The 15000-nt window shown below is 44.1% G+C and overlaps 3 protein-coding genes across 4 annotated transcripts in view; 2 read left to right on the top strand and 1 right to left on the bottom strand.

Moving 5' to 3' along the window:
* LOC118416894 (neuronal pentraxin receptor-like) overlaps positions 1-15000 on the top strand; it is a 626618-nt gene that overhangs the window by 273417 nt on the left and 338201 nt on the right. The window contains exons 1-2 of one of the 2 annotated variants that reach the window (XM_035822177.1): positions 2015-2296; positions 9435-9519. The gene's annotated coding sequence lies outside the window, so the exon portion shown is untranslated. Of the gene's footprint in view, positions 1-2014; positions 2297-9434; positions 9520-15000 lie in introns of those variants that run through there. The other variant, XM_035822178.1, reaches the window with a different exon arrangement.
* Positions 1-15000, bottom strand: part of LOC118416900 — a 135326-nt gene that overhangs the window by 15529 nt on the left and 104797 nt on the right. The gene's annotated exons all lie outside the window — the stretch shown is intronic.
* LOC118416887 (uromodulin-like 1) overlaps positions 1-15000 on the top strand; it is a 388377-nt gene that overhangs the window by 305015 nt on the left and 68362 nt on the right. The window lies entirely within an intron of this gene.

Here is a 15000-nt window from a genome sequence, read left to right as displayed (position 1 = left end):
TTTTTTTAATCAAGTAGGGCATACGTTTTAATAATTGTCAAGCAGGTGCAGGTGTTGTGTAGTAGGAGTGTGTTGTTGTTGTTTTTTTTTTCAAGCTAAAAAATTCTTGTTTTGTATGAGCCATTACATAAACGGAGACGTCTCGAATTTTTACAAGAATTTTACCACCCTGTCGCTTCATTTCTTTTCTGAAAAATCCCAGGACCAACAAGTTAACTTGATTTGGCTTTATCTATATATTTCATTTTCCTTCGAATTCTTTGTTACGTAACGTTATATGCCCTGCATACCACTGTTAAATTGTTTTACTTTGTATGCGATCAGCCATCGGACGTAATCTTGTCTGAGTGTTGTAATTTCCTGCTCGTAGCGTGCGAGACCTGGAGGATAGGAGTTTCTACCTTGTTCGGGGGTTTCTGTTCGGAGGTCAGTGGTGATACTCTGGTACTAAGAGTGTTTTATTGGGCTCAAACTCTGGCAGTTTAAGGTTACTTACAATTTGAATGTACAAAGTTTACGTCAAAAAAGAACAACAACAACACTAACGTTAGAAGTACCTACATTTGTTTGGGAAAAAATACATGCATTCTCGCCACTGTCAAACTTACGTATCAAAACTAAACGCAAACTGTCCAATTTTCCCGCGTTTTCTGCCAAGTAACATTTTCTCGATTGTCTCAACTAACCCCCAAAGTCAAATCTGCCAAAAATGATTGATAGTGCCATGCGGAATGTTGGTAAATTCATCGACACAGACTTGTATTCTGACGTTCAATGCACGCGTACCGTCTGCTACCGCTCAAATGACCCTGTCTGAACTCCAAATCCTCGCAAACTACAATTTCAAACCGGGCACAGGGTAACATATGGCCACTGTAAGGCTGTAATATGCATCTGTTTGTGTATAAACGGGATTGCAAGGCCCCGCTTATGAATATTAACTAGCATTCGCCTTTCTCGTCGCTGATTGGCTGGCGTCCAAAAAGTAATTAACTCTCGCTCTCCCCAGACCGCTGGCACCTGGCACCTGTGGGCTCTGGGGTCACGGGAGTTCACGGGAGAAGGCCGAAAGAAAGCCAATTTCCCCTCAGAAAAGTGCAGAAATTAATAATTTGAAATTGGTTCATGCCAAAAATTTTACTTGGATCATTTTACCAACTATCTAATGCCTATCTACACCAAATTTAAGGTCATTCCATTGTAATTCAATGGTACAGGGGGTCAAAATATACCGTTGTGGTCAAAACGTGACCTTTAAACTTCAATAAAATCATTTTAGAGGCAGATATGAAAAAACTGAGAAAAAAGCACCTCGGTATTGACCCACTCTACCCTTGTGCCAAATTTCAGGTCATTCGGTCCAGGAACGGCGGAGATGATTCGATTTGAAGATTTGACAGGAGAAAGAAAGAAAGAAAGAAAGAAACATTACGAATACAATATATTTCACCATACCATATATGGTATGGCTGAAATATAAAAATATTTGCGTTCGGACAGACGAGGCACTTCACTCAAGTTAGCAACTTATTTTATCAGTGCCAGTACAGACAGAAGATAAGGTCACTAGAAGTCAGGTACCCATCTGTACACCTAGCTGGAGTGAGGAAGGCTGTGCCTTTCCCAAGGACATTGTATCGAACCCGGGACTTCTGGCTCTTCTAGGTTCAGATCCCAACAGAACCATTTACGCCACACAAGACGCCACCATATTATAAATTTGAAGATGCTATATTTGAGACGCGTAAGAAGTCAAAGTGTCGAAATGCTTAACTGATGTTATTAATGTTTTACAAATAAGTTATGTGATGAACAGAACGATTAAAAAGCCATAAAGTTAATAAGCAACGCCTCTGCAGTAAAAAAAAGAATGTCACAAGCGCCCCAAACCAAATACCGAGGCGCAAACGCAAGGACGTCTTCTTTTTGTTACCTCAACCCCAACCCGTATGATCCCTGGAAGGCAGGAAGGGGGAGGGGACAGGCAGTAAAAAACATCGGGCAGGTGTCACTGGGATCTGTCATCTTTAGACGATATGATGTATCGTTTTGCGGGGGAGGAAACAGGCAGGCAGGCTAGAAAAGGCGCGCAGATCTGCGGCTTGCGGCAGACCACGGAGCGGATCCAGCTCAGAGACGTCCCTGCACCGAAGTCTTCATCAACCGCCGCCGGACAGATAGCGCCGTCGGTGGGAAGGATTGACGCTTGCCGGAGCAGCAACCGCCGCCAGACCTGAACGCCTCAGTCGGGAGAACCGACACTTGTCCGAACACCTTTCGCCAGCAACTTACAACTGTGAGTAAAGACCGCCACGTACCGCGACGTCGTATGTTTTCTTTCGGCACTGTTTTCTCGTGGTTATTTTCATTATGTTCTTATATGTGAATTTAATCGTGCTCATACCCACTCGCATCTTTCGTGGTTTAGGTACTATGGTACCATCCTCTTTTCTATCAGGATTTTTTTTCCATTTGGTTATAAATCCTTGATCCAGTGAATATAGATCTTCGATTTAAGTGTGTCCAATGCATGTTGACTGGAATGCGTGGCTTAACATGGCGCAACATACGATATATGTAGAGACAAAGCGTTTGTCTCGTGAATCACGTTAAATTTTGATAAGCGAAGTAGCGCTAGACGCTAGACCGTGGGTTCATCGCGGTCTGCTGTCAACGAACAGGACGAGCCTCGACGACTTTCCCATGGCCGACGTCCGCGTCCGGCTCTAAACTCTGCATCGAATATTATTGCATTTTTCTGTGTAACAGCCGTTTTTTGTTTATTGAAACGCGATCCAAGGTGGTCTGGCACAACAGAAAGGACGTAACATGGTGACTTTCACGGCCACCGATTGGCTGTGGCCACATGGCGCTGTTTCCCGACCGTAAGAAGCCGCATCTCCACGGCTGACGATAGCCGACTCCACGGTGGGTGGTGCCCTTTACGCTTTACGTACCGACCGAGAGAAGACGCATTTCCACGACTCTACGATGCATATCACGGGAGCTTTGCTGGTGACGTGAAGAAGTCGGCCTTTGCTTTTTTTTCTAGGCTGCCGTCGTGGTGTGTCGTCCCGTCACGAAAAAAGACGAGCTTCGACGATTGCCACGACCCACACGCCACTGTGGCCACGTTGCAGTCGCACAGAAGGCGCGGCGAGGTGTGGGCTGCACGGCAGAGCGCGTCGCGGCTTGGTGTCCGCCCACCTTTGGACGGGAGGAGATCGCGGTTTCCACCGCTGACGGTCGGCTATGCGGGACGCGTCGCGGCTTTTTTTCTATTTGCTTTTGGACAGACGAGAACAATGTGGCACTGCACTCAAGTTTTGTAACTTATATTAACAGTGCTACATACGCGGTACAGACAGAAGGAAAAGGTAGTCTTTTACCTCCCCGACCGAAGTCAGGTACCCGTTTTTACACCTGGGTGAAGTGAGGAAGGTCGTGTAAAGTGCCTTTCCCAAGGGCACAACGTCGGGGGGCACGGTGGGGATCGAACTCAGGACCTATATAATCCGAGCCGAACGCTCTACAACTTACGCCAGGCCCGACGCAGCGTGTTGTCCCGCGTCGCGACTTGTTGTCCCGCTAACCCATAGCCATAGAGGACCTGATGAGATGGTAGTCTTCTCACGGGCGCGTCGCCGCTCGTTTTCCCGCCAACCCATAGCCATAGAGGACCCGGCGAGATAGAAGTCTTCACACGGGCGCGTCGCCGCTCGTTTTCCCGCCAACCCATAGCCATAGAGGACCTGGCGAGATGGAAGTCTTCTCACGGGCGCGTCGCGGATTTTCACAAAAAATTCTGTCTATTTGTTGAGCAAAGGAGAGTTGGCTCTCAAAATAATTGGCCGTCGGCGTATTGAGATATAGTCAATGCTATTCTTTTTGTATCTGGAATATGTGATTGCTTTGCTATGCTATCTTTGTGTTGTCACATGTACGTACCAAACTAACATGTTACCAAATAATTTGTAACATGGTCATAGACCACCACTGTTTTCGGCTGTTGGTGCGCTTGCGTTTTTGTCTAGTTACCATAACTCGATTAATCTTTATGGCAGTTGATATGACGATAGGTGTTGAAAAAGCAAGAAAAATTATTAGATTATTGCCCCCTAGCGATGTCCGATGGTACTGTAAAAGGGCAAGGTTAAAGTACTGTATCGTCGGGAGTTTTTAAAGACAGACAGTGCCTGAGCTCGTTTCACTCGCATTTCTTTGTTAATTTGCTTGTTCTGTAGACTTTAAAAACGCTTTACGTAAATGTATTTGTACTTTTAGGACCAAATATTTGACAGGTCGCTCAGCAAATTTTATAGATGAAATCTGTTTTTTTCTTTCTTACGTTTTGTATGTTTTTCTGTCCTTAAGTGATACCTCGTGCATCATATTGGATCCTGTTTCCTCCTTAATTGCTCAACAGGGTTCGCTGGGCTCGCCCTCTAGTAGAGAAAAGTCTTTACAAATTGGAGAGTATTCCTCAGGTTTTCTACAAAATGGAATCTTTTGTGAACCCACAGTGTAAAACATGACTCAATCGTGTCACAAGTAGTGGCATCGGTGGCGGCATAACTGGTAGAGCGTTCGGCTCGGAATCTAGAGGTCCCGAGTTCGATACCCACCGTGCCTCCGACGTTGTGCCCTTTACACGACCTTTCTTACTTCACCAGGTGTAAAAGTGGGTACCTGACTTCGGTCGGGAGGTAAAAGAAATACAACATTTACCTTCTGTCTATACCGTGTATGTGGTACTGTTGATATAATTAACTAACTTGGTTGCAGTGCCGCATTGCCCTCGTCTATCCATAAGCAAATAGAAAAAAAATGTCATCAGTAGAAGACGCATTGCTGAGAACATGGCCTGCGGCGGAAGCTTATTGACCCATGATGTTGGGGTTAAAAGTGGGGGCATGACATAAGGCTTTCTTTCAAAGAGGTCGGGACTTTTCGTATGAAAAGAGAACGTGGCCATATTTTGTTTTCATATTTCTAGGATCACAGGGATTTGACGTGTCTCAGGGATATGTTATGTCGGCAGAATTCTGTAGAGTCTTGGCATGTTTACTAGTCCGCGCGCGTGCGTACGCGTGCCATGGCGCGGGCCTTAGCTATTTTGGGCCCGAGCGCCTTGGGGCTGCTGGTTTGAAACACGACCGTCATTATTGTGACCACATCTCGACCCGCGCACACTAAAGCAAGGCGCACGCTCGAACATGCAGGGCCCGACACGGCCTCAGTAGACATGAAGTGGCTGAAGCAGGTCAGAAGTCCTTGTCCCCTCCCAGGGTTGTGAGAACAAAGTCGGCACCATGCCATAAGAGGACGATGTTTTATCCTCGCCAAGACGGGTTGTGATCGTCTGTTGTCAGCATAGCTCGATAAATCTTAATGACATTCGACATGTCGGTGTTGGAAGAATGAGGGGAGGGACTACTAATAAACTGTGACCTGCGCACTGGCCGCTTGACGATTGACAAGGCCACGCCATTATTGGAGCTGTGCACGATGGTGGCATACCTTCCAGGTAAGGTCTCGATCCAGTTCCCACTTTTCGGCACATTCTTACTAGACTGCCGGTTCACGCTTTCTGCCTTATTTGTGTCCAGGTAGTACCTTGTAGAGGCTAATGCTTGCTTTCCAAGTCTTTTCTCCATAATCTTTTTCATTTCCTTGAGGTCAGACTTGGATTCAAGTGCTTCACAGGTAGGTACCGTTTGTCAGCTTTCCATCTCTTCCTGCCATTACACACCATTGAGTGGCCACCACTGCTGACCGGTCAGCACGAGGATGTAGCGGGACAAGGTTGAAACATCCTGTGAATGCTGACTACCCGCCTGACGACGTCGGACCCCTCTGAGAACCAGAATCTCCCACCAAAGAAGGTGGGTGATTTCCACGCATCTCGGATGTATTTAAAGAAGAAGAAGGAGCACAAGAAATGTTCCCCAGTGTAGCATAGAGGTATGGCTGACATAGCCAGCTCCATCGCTGCTTCCATCTTCCCTCTTCTTTTGCCGAACTTCAGCACGGCACTGCTATGGTCTGCGTTGAGTCGCACGCGCAGCTCCTCTGCAAATCTAGACTTAACCTTGTTTCTTTTCACAGCTGTCGCACCAGGGAACATTTGTCGACTCCACTTTCCAACACGCACAGCTTTAGCTACACTTCTGCCCAGGTGTACAAAGTCTCTCAGGTGTTTGGTGCGTGTCCCTCTCGCCTCCATCATGACAGCATTGAGCCCCCTGGAAAAGTGGCTATCCCCATCCGTGACTGTGTGGCTAACAAACACCTTGTTTGCCAGTAGGTTCTTCCCAATCTCCCTGCCAGCAAGTTCTTCATCCCCTATCACATCATGTTCTTTGAGGTTTGCCGGGCACTTGTGGTTCCTCTTTTTCTGTACCCTACAAGGTCTTCCCAGTTTGCGTTTCTTGGGCCGCTGACATGTCGAGCACTGCTTCTGGGCCAGAAAATGTGCCAGGATGAGTCTTCGGACGGTGACGTAGAAGACGGTGTGAGCGTGGGGTGATGGTTGGCCGGGCTTCTTTCCCAGTCCTGCATAGAGTGCACTCTTGTATCTTGTATCAGCCTCACCCTTTATGCCACTGTCTCTTCGGTTGCCGAGGATAACGTTAATGTCTTTCACCAGTTCACTCCAGGCTTTCATGTCCCTGTTATTTTCTCGAACCATCATTTGAGAATACCTGCGTGCATTCTTCCTCATCTGACTTGGGCCAGGCACAGGTAGATCCATAGCTGCAACAAACTGTCTGAAGGCAGTGACCCCCATCGAGCTGTTTGCTAATGCAACTTGAGCAGCCATGTTCGGTACGGCCACCCTCCTTCCCGGTCCTTTCCTCTTGATCTCATCGTAGAATTTATATTTTCTCGATCTGAACAGACAGCCATCACAGACAAAGGTCTCTCTTGTGGCAAGTCCCACCTTCATCTCCAACTTAGCTGATAGACGGAAAGTTCCCCCGCACCTTGGAGCTTCTCTGTCATGGTCCCTCTGTGCTTCCAAGACGGCCGAAACCACTTTGTCTGCTAGCCAGATACGATATCCAACCAAGCTGTCTGGTTTGTGTTCATCTTTAGCATCCCTAGTAGCATACCCTATTGACACAGCCCTCCTAACCTTGCTCTGTGGCTCCTTCCTTGGTCTCAGCAGCATTACTCTCCTTTCCTCGAGCACTACCTTCTTCGGGCGTATCAACGGGCGTCCGCGTCGATCTGTGACCTGCAGTAGCTCGTACTGGTCCTCCGTAACCCTCCGGTAGAGTGTCGTCTCTGGTTTGACATGCCGAACCTTCATGCCCTTGTTGTGCGGAACGTCACCTTTCTTGAAGACTGTCGGCCTCTCCTTGCACGCTTTCTTCCGTCTCATGGCTGGCGTGTAGATTGTCTTGGACGTGAAGCTCAGTCAATGTTTGGCACGGTTTATGAGATGTTACCTGTCCTGGCTTCATTTTAAAGCTTTCTTGACAAGTTGATGGATTGGCCCAGGGGAGAGAGCCTTGAGCCCTGACGTCATGCTACCCCTGCCTTGTTCTAAGAAGTTGTAGTAAGCACTTGAAGCTTGTGACTTGAACACCCCAGAAATACTGTGTGTCTGGGGAGCACCCCCCCCACACACACACACACACCCTTCCTGGAATATGACAGGTGTGCTTCAGGTGTCAACCCATGTATGATGAAGAAAACTTGTATTTTTTCAGTGAATTTGGCTGAGACACTGTTTGATAATGACCTGTCATATCCATGAAAATGATGGGAGGGGGTTGATTTTTTGGGATGTTGTTAAGAACTTGTTCCCCTAAGACATGACGTTAGTGATAGCTGTCTATCTCGTTCCCGCGCCCCCTTTAAGGGAAGGGACTACTAAACTGTGACCTGCGCACTGGCCGTGCCGTGCCTAGCCTTAGGTTTTTTCCTATATTATTTTTGAAATTTTTTTCTTGAAGCCAGTTGTAGCCATTTTGGCCAGTTTTCTGCCAGTGGGACAAGGGGAGTGTTTATTTTTGAAATCTGGACAGAAATCGTGACCTTAGTTGACCTTAGAGGTGTTACATTTCATGTTGTGGGACCTGTCTACAAGGTGGTGAAGCATGCCTGTTCTGGCTGGGAGTTCAGAGGTCAGTGTTGTTTTGGTTTTAACAGCTGATAGCGGGAGAAAATGCCGGAGTCGAAGCCCGGCTTTTTCCACAAACGGTAAGTTGACATGTTTAGCTATCCAGTAGGACGGAAATTTTAGAGATTGAAATACTGATAAGTGAGTTTTGAAGCCCTTTTTCATGTATGTTTTTGTACAGGAAGCCAATGCAGTCCTTATTAGGACCCTCCCCCCATGAAGAAATGATTAGACTATGCCCCCTAGCGGTATTCTCTGGCGCTGCAACATGACTTCAATTGCTGGACATACCATTTTTAGGATGTGCCAAAGATAGGCTCATTCTTTGATAATAGTTTACTTGTTCTGTTGACTTTGTTGAACTCTATACGCGAATGTAGAAGATTTGTTGTCTTCTAAATCATACCTTTACATCGTGAATAATATTCCAATTGAAGGGTCACCTAAGCTCACGTTCATTGGTCGCTCACCGTCTCGTGGAAAGAGAGCCTTTACAAATGAACGGAACTTATGTGTACCCACAGCGTAAAGCATGGTTCAGCCGTGTAGAAGAAGAAGACGCGTTGGTGAGAACATGCCCGGCGGCGAAAGCTTATTGACCCCTGATGTTTGGGGTTAAAAGCGGGGGCATGACATAAGGCTTTCTTTCAAAGAGGTTGTGACATTTCGTACGGTGCATGTTTTGTTTTCATATTTCTAGGATCACAGGGATTTGACGATTTCTTATGTCGGAAGAATTCTGTAGAGTCTTGACGACATATTTACTAGTTCGCGCGTGTAGCTTTGTTGGGCCCCGGGCGCCTTAGGGCTGTTGGTGTGAAACACGACGAGGGCGAGGCAGATGTTTCTGCACTGATGCACGGTTTTAACCTATTTAACTAGTTGTTACAAAGTTGCAATTGCTAATGACCAAGACAACACAAAGGCGGTGCACAGCGACTTCTCTCCAAGCAGATATTCCACTACTGATGTTTTTTAACGTTTTGTTAGGTGTTGCTATCTGGCTTTCTATTTTGTACCGTTTGCTTTATGGCGCGCGCTTTTTCGATTACGCTATGAGGCGGTTCACAATCTAAGAGAGATTCTCTGGAAACTGCAGCACTAGAAGCGTGTACTGAGCTGAAAATCCAGCAGCTTAAGGGTTAATTTGTCTTGCAAACACGTCTGTCAATCATGCTGCTTTTGCTGAATATTTTCCCAATCGCCTGTTGCTCACACTGCAGACCGCTTTGGTTGAATGTGTAGAAGTAATTTTGACACTGTGTCGGGTAATAAACCCCCCTCCTGTTGACTGTTATTGCAGGTGAGCTACATGATGGGCCCACGAGTGGCGGTACCCGTGGGGCTGCTGGTCCTACTCGCTCTCGCTGCTGGCGGGACGGCTCAAGGTAAGATTTTTTCCCACAATAATTTCAGACTTTCTAACATAGTCAGCATTACTATTTAAGTAGCTTAGAATTTTCAACAGCCAAGCCTAGAAAAACTATGATTATGATAGTGTTTCCGATTATGCTCCTTGCAAAATGGCGACACGTGTTTTTAATTTGCCTTTGTGGAAGCCGACTGAAAACAGGCCGTGGGAATCACTAGTGCATGATTGGACGGCAAGTGGGTGGAGGAGACAAGACCATGGCAACGCGACGAAAATTGAAAATTTTTCAAACTTTGTGAAATTGATGATGGGACGACAGGTGAGTAGAGGTTATATGTGTTCATCAATGATTTATACACATCAATCGATAACCTTAGGCTTTGATGACCAACTATAATAACTTAAAGCTCAAAACAACAGGATTGTGTTAATTAGTGTCTTTATAAATTCCTTCACATGGAGATTGCCGGGTGGGAGAAGGACATTCCTACCGAGGAACAGTCTCTGTGACCGAAACAGGCAAGACGTGTCAGCGCTGGGACAGTCAGGCACCTCATCAACACCGTTACACTCCTGAGAACTACCCGTCATCCGGGCTGGAGGAGAACTACTGCCGGACTGCTGACTGGGGTGGTGGACTTTGGTGCTACACCACGGATCCCGGCTCGAGATGGGAACTGTGTGACGCACCAGCCTGTGGTAAGGCCTGTTTCTGTAAAATTGATTACGTGTTATGGTTTGGGTACAGCGGGGACCGAGTCACTTGTTCTGTTAGGAGTATTTGGTTGTGCATTCAGTAAATCATTATACTGTTAGAGAGTATCATTTCCAGTGAGTTACATATCTCACAGCCAGACTATCAATGGTCATTTGAATGATCATCTAGCCAGATGACGTAGTGCCATACCACATTTTCCAGATGGTTCTATACGTAGACCACACTTCCTGTTAAGGGTGGGATTGTATATTCTCTCTTATATAGCATCTCTGACCAAGGAGGGCTTGGGTACTATCCCAGAATTCTTCAATACACACTCCGCAATACACACTCCCGGCCAGGTGGCTGACTGTGCCCCAGAAGCAAATGGACTTCTAATGTTGCCTATGAAAATACGGCAATTGGTACAATATAACCAGCAATGTTATTTTCTTCAATTGTCAAAAGACTCAAGTAGTCCATGAGAATGTCATATTGTTGCAACTTTTTTACAACTTTATAAATGGTCTGATAAACACTAGCGGACCATTGATGCAAATATTCACATCACGAATGGTGTCCAAACTTCACCAAACAGCAGTGTTTGTCCGAAAATACTATTGATTGATGATATTATACATATTGTGCATTAAAAAAATGCACCAAAAAGCACCCATGGGAAAATAAAGAAATTTGATATTTGTTGACAATTATCACCAAAACAATATCAAATATCATTTTATTTATTTTCCAATGGGTGCTATTCTAGGGTAGTACCGAAGTCCTCCTTGGGGGAGTCAGAGAGGCTATATATGAGAGAATATAAAATCCCACCCTTAACAGGAAGGGGGATATGCATATGGAACTAGCTGGCACTAACCCCCCCCAACACACACACACCCCGACAAACAGTTAGCTCCTGTGATTAGAATAACAGGAGCTTATTAACTCATTTACATCAACATAGTCTTAACTTGTCTTACCTTTGTAGTTTTTGGACCTTTAAAAATTGTCTTACACCCATTTTTGAATATTGATTCATAATTAAGATAAACCTGTTCTTTAACTAGATCACATTTACATATCAATTCATAGCTAGAATATAATTATAAAACTTCAACAAGATCTCTTCGGTGTCACTGACGAAAACTAGTGGATAGTAGTTAAAACGGATGACCGTTTCCAATAACTACTAGTAACTACTAGTACTTGTTGGCGTATTACCAGGCTGTGTAACCTACATCGACGTGACGATAGAAATATACTGAAAACGTTCATTTAAACATATTTTGACGAAAAAAAATACCAGGTAGTTGATCTGGTTATATGGTTCGCTAACTTGGATTTTGGCCATTATTCATTCATACATAATTATGAAATAAATTCCACATAAGATTTCATTTATGTAAGAAAACAGCTGTATAGCACATAAAATACATTGTTAGAACCTAAATTAGCGAATTTTGTACCAAAAAAATGCCTGTCAACAAAAAGGTTATCAAGACAAGACCATGGCAACGCGACGAAAATTGAAAATTTTTCAAACTTTGTGAAATTGATGATGGGACGACAGGTGAGTAGAGGTTATATGTGTTCATCAATGATTTATACACATCAATCGATAACCTTAGGCTTTGATGACCAACTATAATAACTTAAAGCTCAAAACAACAGGATTGTGTTAATTAGTGTCTTTATAAATTCCTTCACATGGAGATTGCCGGGTGGGAGAAGGACATTCCTACCGAGGAACAGTCTCTGTGACCGAAACAGGCAAGACGTGTCAGCGCTGGGACAGTCAGGCACCTCATCAACACCGTTACACTCCTGAGAACTACCCGTCATCCGGGCTGGAGGAGAACTACTGCCGGACTGCTGGCTGGGATGGTGGACTTTGGTGCTACACCACGGATCCCGGCTCGAGATGGGAACTGTGTGACGCACCAGCCTGTGGTAAGGCCTGTTTCTGTAACATTGATTACGTGTTATGGTTTGGGTACAGCGGGGACCGAGTCACTTGAATATTTGGTTGTACATTCAGTTAAACATTATACTATTAGAGAGTATCATTTCCAGTGAGTTACATATCTCACAGCCAGACTATCAATGGTCATTTGTATGATCATATAGCCAGATGATGTCGACCATACAAAAGGCTGATATTTTCTACTTACATTTTTTCAGCAAAAAAATTAACACAAAAGACGATAGAAATACGCCAACAAGTTGACAAGCAACTGGATATGGCCAACAAGAAGTTACTTAAGCAACTGGATATGGTTTTGGAAACGGTCAGACGTTTCAACTACTATCCAGTAGTTTTCGTCAGTGACACTGACGAGATCTTGTTGCATATATGTTTATATATTCCAGCTGTGAATTGATATATAAAAGAGATCTAGTTGAAGAACAGGTTTATCTTAATTATGAATCAATATGCAAAAATGGGTGGATGACAACTTTTTCAAGGTCCAAAAGCTACAAAGGTAAGACAAGTTAAGACTATGTTGAGGCAGAATTGAATAATCATCCTCATTTGTTGATTCCTGACATGAGAGCACACTTGTATCTCCTTGAATCCTGATGTTGTAGAGCCCTTAACAATATTCAGTCCATCTGTTTCGAACGTCCTTCTCCTCCACCCATCTTTGTCCAGTATGTAAGGGATCATTGGTTGCCGAGTGGTGAGAAATGGGCACCATCCCTGACAATACATGCTGGGAAGGACTTTAACTAACTTTTGGTCTTTAGAGTGGCAGCCGTTTATCTTTTACTTAAGGGATTGGTAGAAGTGTTGGTTGTCATGGGCACCATTTCGATCCCTGTTGGTCTGGTTTTTGGAAAGGGTTGCGTGTGTGTGTTGGGGGGGGGGGGGGCTCGTCACTGATAACTCTGTTTCTGTTTGGTACGAGAGACTGATATTCCTACACCAACAGGGCCTGCTCGCAAAAGACGATAGAAATAGACTAAAAACGTCCATTTAAACATTTCTTGATCAAAAATACCAAGTAGTTACAAATTTTAAGGGATGATAATCTATTTATTCTTGATCTGGTCGTATGGTTCGCCACCTTTGATTTTGGCCATTATTTGTCAATAGATGATTATGAAAGCTATTCTAGATAGCTTAAGATTTCATTTATGTTTGACAACAGCAGTAATATAGCAAATAAACGTGATAAATACATTATTAGAACCGAAATTGGCGATTTTCGTAAAAAATGCCTGTCAACAAAAGGTTACCATGGCAACCCGAGGAAATGGAAATTTCCCACACTTTGTGAAATTGTTGCCAACGAAGTTTTAGGAAAACGAATAAACTTTAACCCTCAACCACCACCCCCTCCCCTCCGCCACCGGTCTAAATAGGGTTAACACAATGGCATACTCTGATTCATCTTGTTGCAGGAGACCGCGACCAAACTGATGACAGATTGATCGAGAAGCAAGGTTGTGAAGGCCACCAGGTACTTGATCATTGCAAATAGATAGTAAACAGAAAATAGCAAGGTAACAGTGAGAAAAGCATTTCCAACAAGACAGTAAATTCATTTTTTATTTTTATTTCTTTTTATGTCCAATCTTATCGGCCGTGCAACAGAAATGACCATCCCCCAACTATCCAGAAACAGTTGATGATAGTAGGACTATATATATGGCTTCACCCCAAGACTTACAAGATTACAAATTGCTTACTAAAGGAGTTATGTTACCTCATAGAAAGGAGACCAATGGGGGTCATCTGATCATGAAAACTGCATCTGCCAAGCACCAGACCGTCTCTGCTATCATGTTGACTGCCTTCCTGGTTCTAAGGTTGCCCTTAAATCCGATGGTCTCTGGGCGTGTAAGTAACTTCCTACCATAGAGACATTACAGGTACCGTTATCATATGAAATGGTCTTAAATGAAAATTAAAATTTGATTTAAATTTGATTTACTCATTTGGTAGTATGCATCTTCTCAACTTATACACGTGATGTATGATCTAGATGTGCACATTAGGCTTAATCGTTTGAAGGTAGTCATGTCAAATATGTTTTTATGCAATTATGATTTGTTTACAATTTTACTTAATTAATTTTTCTTGATTGAATGGATCATGTCACGAAAAATGTCTAGTCGTTCTTTATTTTGACCTCATCGCACTTCTTCATTTTGAACTTTTCCTGGAATTCTCCGTCACACGTCATTGATATGGAATTCAGCATATACTCCCTTTTCAGCATGTGAATAATGGATTATATGTTGATATCATTGAATTAAATGTTATGCAACATACTTGGGGCACAATATGATTACAGGCTTAATGTAACCCAAAGGCTGATGGGCACTAAATTACTGTAACTGTATGTACTTGTATATGACCATATTTGAAAGCTATAGGTGGAATTAATTACTTCATGTCTGTCCCATTCCATTACTAGGTGCAGCGGTCAATGAAGTAGAGAAGGTAATTCACACTCTTTTATCTGTTATCACAGACTTGAAGGGTACACCCTTGTTGATTTATTATTGAGTTGAACTTTTGAGCTACAAGGTTGCAGTGCCTATAGTATGACAGCAATGGAACCGCATTACAGTCCATCATACTAAGTGTTACAATGAACAATTGTCTGCGGTTGATAACTGCGGATAACTTCGACATGCATATGCCCCCTGTATAATGGTGCGGTCCAAAAAGAACCGCTACGTTACGGCCTTGAAAACCATAAGATATGGGGGCCTCTGATTGGCCAATTCCACCTGGCTAATGATAATAAAGGGTTAATTCCCTGCCCGGATGTGTATATGGTGAGA

The sequence above is a fragment of the Branchiostoma floridae genome, chromosome 5 (genome assembly GCF_000003815.2).
Source record: "Branchiostoma floridae strain S238N-H82 chromosome 5, Bfl_VNyyK, whole genome shotgun sequence".
In the NCBI taxonomy this organism is placed as follows: Eukaryota; Metazoa; Chordata; class Leptocardii; order Amphioxiformes; family Branchiostomatidae; genus Branchiostoma; species Branchiostoma floridae.
This window is presented reverse-complemented; position numbering and strand designations above follow the sequence as displayed.